The following is a 4488-nucleotide window of genomic DNA, read 5'->3' as shown; positions in this document are numbered from 1 at the left end:
GAGGTGTGGTTTTGCTCTGAGGAAATGGCAGAGTTGGACACTGCTCCAGAAGGGAAGGGAAGCTGGGGACTGAGTGTGGCAGTGAGGTGGGAGGGGTGGAACATGTGAGGACACCAGGGTGGCCTGGGTGTCACAGGCACAAGCAAGCAGAGACACCTTGGTGACAGTGACCAGGCTCAGCTGAGAGCCCAAACAGCCCAACAAGTCCATGGGGAGCATAGGGTGAAGCAGGAATAATCACACTGCACCTATCTTGATGCCTCAGGTTTTAGCTTTTCTAATTTTCAGGTTCTGTGCTGCTTTAGTGTGTAATTCTGAGCTTCATATGAGGGGATGCTGAGCTCTCTGGACAATTAACTCTAATATGCAAATGGAGCAGAACTTATAAAAGTGTGAGAGCCTGTGACTGGTTGTGCATTTTGTGACCATTTTGGGTTCACCAGGGGTGCAGCCCTGGCTGGGCTCTTGTGCTGCCCAAGGTGCATCCATTGAGGAGATCCTCTGAATAAATCCCTCCTTTATTCTTTAACTCTGTCTAGTCTCTGTTCTAGGTCAGCCTTCCCAAGGCATCAATCTCAGAGCTGACCTTGACCCCAAATGGGCAAACCCCTGGAAGGGGAACACCCTCAGAGCCATAGCACTGACAAGTCCCACAGAAAACTTTTATTTGTCCATGTGAAAAAGCAGATTCCAAAATATACAATTTATTTTTTATTTGGACAGGTGGAAAGGAAAAAGAGACTTAATTACTGCTTTGTTGCTGTGCTCAGAACTCAAGTAATGCAGTCACCATTAAGAGTAAGTTTTAAAAAGAATTTTTGTTAATAAGTGAAGAACAACCAAGAACTTTTCAGTTCTATTTCCCTGCCACACATTCATGTCAAACTACTTCCCCTTCTTTGAGAAAAAAAAACCCAACAACTTCTTTATTAAGCACTGACCTACTCCTATATTTTATTACCCAGATTAAGCACAGCTCAATATTTTGTCCCCAGCATCCTTATTTCGGGTGCAGCTGGGATGTCACTTTGTTACCACAGGGAAAAAAGGAAAGTTTAGATGTCCATTTTCTACTACAATACTTTGAGAGCAACTGTGAAACTAAATCAAAGTGTAGGTACTTCAACACTGAAGAGAAGAGGAGGGCCACCAGCAGCTCCCTTTCTTTTCACAGATACTGGAACTGAGTTTTCAAAGTTTGCCAAGTTGCTGCTTTCTTAACAAATTAACCATGGGCACCTCCAAGAGCACCTCACAGAATTACTGAAAAAAGAATGGCAAACAGCAAGGTCTGTGTCTGAGCCCCATCCCTGCCTCAGAACTTGTGGTTTGTGATGGGCAGCGTGCTCACAGCTGAGGGATGCTCAGAAAGCAGTGAGAGGAAAACTAAGGAGCAAAATGTACCTAAAATTAGGGGGGAAAGTAAAAAGGTGTGGGTTCTGGTTGAGAACATTCATTTTCAAAGCAGCTGTTTTCATAACAGAGAGGAGAATTAAGACAACCTTAAACTTAGACTGAGCATATCTCAGCAGTAGCAATAAAATCATAAAACTATGGAATGGTTTGGGTTGGAAGAGGCCCTAAAGATCTTTTTATTCCAACTCCCCTGCCATGGACAGGAACACCTTTCACTAGACCAGGCTTTCATGATCATTTAAATAATTTTCACCCTCTCTAACAATGTTTCCTGGCCTGGATTGTCTTCTTCACACAGACATCGCCCTAGCACGTGGCTCTGACTCTCCCAATCCCACAGCAGCTACACGGCAAGTGAGAGCAGAATTTGGGCCAGTCCTCCACTGACATTTGTTTGCTCTTTCTGTTTAAACTACCCCAGGCCAGTGAACTTGTGCCAGAGCAATTCCATCGGGCCCACAAGAGTCCTTTTGGTGCCTGATAACACACACACAAAAATAAAAATGAAACCTTTGAGCACAGTTTTGGATGTGAGCACCTCTGTGGAGCAGAGAGAAGTGCTTAAAAACAGACCTGCAGAGCACAGAGCCAACATGGGTAGAGATAATATGAATTAACCTTTCTGAATCATAGAATAATCACTGAATGGTTTGGGGTGGAAGGGACCTTAAAATCATTTTGTTCCAAGCCCCTGCCATTGACAGGGACACCTTCCACTAGAGCAGGCTGCTGCAAACCCCATCCAGCCTGGCCTTGGACACTCCCAGGGATGGGGCAAAGGAGACTTGGAAAAGAATAAATAAATTAAAAGGATTCAGATACCCATTTCTTTCTCAAAATTCCAGTATTTCCATAAGTAGTTACTTTGAGTAAAAGCCTTTCATTCCCTCAATTTCCAACAGATCTTTTACTCTTTTCTCACTTTATTTCAGCATTAAGCAGTTAATAAACAGGAGGCTGTAACCCCACACTATTTATTCTTCCTAATTAAAGAATCCTGTTAGGACATGTAGAGCAGCTCCTGGATTTTACTTTTAAGCCCAGACCTGTCACTTCCTTGAAAAATAACTGTAGCAAATGAAAATGAGCAAGTCTTATGAGGGCCCTACAAAACTTGACAGGAGGAAAGGAAAAAACCCCACAAATTCTCTGCATTTTGAGGGGCCTTGTGTGCACATTAATATAATATTCACATCCAAAGGACTTGTTTGTTGCTGTGGTATCTTAAAAGAATTTATTTGATGCAGAAGAGCAGTAGAGATGGCTTGAGTCTTTCAGCTTTGCTGAATTTCCACTGTTACCAATCACACAAGGCAGCCCAAGGCTCATCCAGGCAGGAATGACGTTTTGGAAGGAAAAGCAACAACTCCTACCCTCTGATCTGTAACAGTGTCACCAAAACACCTCTGACACCTGTCCCCAGACTAAACACAGCTGGGAATGTCCTTGTGGGCAGCGGCTGTGCCTGCTCAGGCTTGGGCTGACCAAACAAAACCCAGAGCAGACAGCCACTGTCCCTTGTGCTGGGCACTGCCGAGGCCACACTGCCAGCCCTGGGTGCCTCCATCCATGTGAAAAACAACAATCACTTGTTTTTAGAATTTTAAAAGTTTAATAGTAATAAAATGGTTATAAAAATAGCAATATAATTACAGTAATAATAATTTGGACAGTTAGGGTTAGGACAATATGAGACAATAGAAACAAAGAGTTATGGATGTCCAGGTACCTTTTTCTGGGCAGCATAAACCTGAAAAAGAACCCACGTTAACAGAGGATTAACCCTTAAAAACAACAGCCTGTTGCATATTCATACACCTCATACATGATGCATAAATTCCATTCAAACACAGGATTCTGTCTGGTCAGTGTCAACTTCTTCCTCTGAATCCTGACAGCAGCTGAGTGAGGCAGGAAGAAGTTCGTTTCTCCTGATAATGGAGCAATAAATTCTCTTTCTCTGAAAGATTTAGGTGTCCTGTGGCTGCTATCTCTGTGCAAGTCCTTTCTTTAAAAAAAGTATCCTACATAGCATAGTTTCTATTTTAACATTTTGTAATAACCTAAAACTATATTTAACACACTACTTAAGAAAATTAATACAGCATAACTTTCTAACACAACACATCTAATATTCATTTAAATATTTGTGAAAAGTCAATCATAAAATAGGCATTTTTTCAATCCAGGATGACATTTAGGGACTGGAACAAGTCCAGGGAAGGAAGTGGAGGTGGGGAAGGGTCTGGAGCTCAAGTTTGATGAGGAGCAGCTGAGAGGGCTCAGCCTGGAGCAAAGGAGGCTCAGGGGGACCTTGTGGCTCTGCACAATAACTGACAGGAAGGGACAGCCGGGGGGTTCGGGCTCTGCTCCCAGGGAACACGGACAGGGCAATAGGACACACTCCTAAGATGTGCCAGGGGATGGTCAGGTTGGATGTCAGGAAGAATTTCTTCACTGGAAGGGTGACCAGACCCTGGAATGGACTGCCCAGGATGGGGTGGAGTCACCATCCCCGGAGGGGCTGAAAGCAAAAGACACAAAGCTATTCCAGAGGATCCAGAGGAGGCCGCAGGGATGGGAAAGGGTCTGGAGAGGCCTCATGAGGAGCAGCTGGGGGCACTTGGTGTGTCCAGCCCGGAGCAGAGGTCAGACCTCAGAGCAGGCAGAGCTCCCTGAGGAGAGCAGGGCAGGGCAGGGGCTGATCTGGTCACTCTGGGGAACCCAGGGAGCAGCAGGAGCTGAGGCACGACAGGGTTAGGCTGGATATCACGAAAGATTCTTCCCCCAGAGTGCTGGGCACTGCCCGGGCTCTCCAGGGAATGGGCACAGCGCCAAGCCTGACAGAACTCGGATCTGGGACAACGCTCTCAGGCACAGGGTGGCATTGCCGGCGTGCCAGGGTGCAGGGCCGGGCGTGGGATTCCATGATCCCTGCCTGCTCAGGACACTCCGAGTCTATGAAAGAATGTGTGTGTTCAGTCATGGGCTGGGCTCAACGACTTCAGAGAGCTTTTCCTCAGAGAGCTTTTCCAGCCCAGCGACCGACTCCGCCCCCCTGTCCCTGTCCCG

This window comes from Geospiza fortis, unplaced genomic scaffold, assembly GCF_000277835.1.
Source record: "Geospiza fortis unplaced genomic scaffold, GeoFor_1.0 scaffold23, whole genome shotgun sequence".
Lineage (NCBI taxonomy): Eukaryota > Metazoa > Chordata > Aves > Passeriformes > Thraupidae > Geospiza > Geospiza fortis.
Note: the sequence above shows the minus strand (reverse complement) of the source record.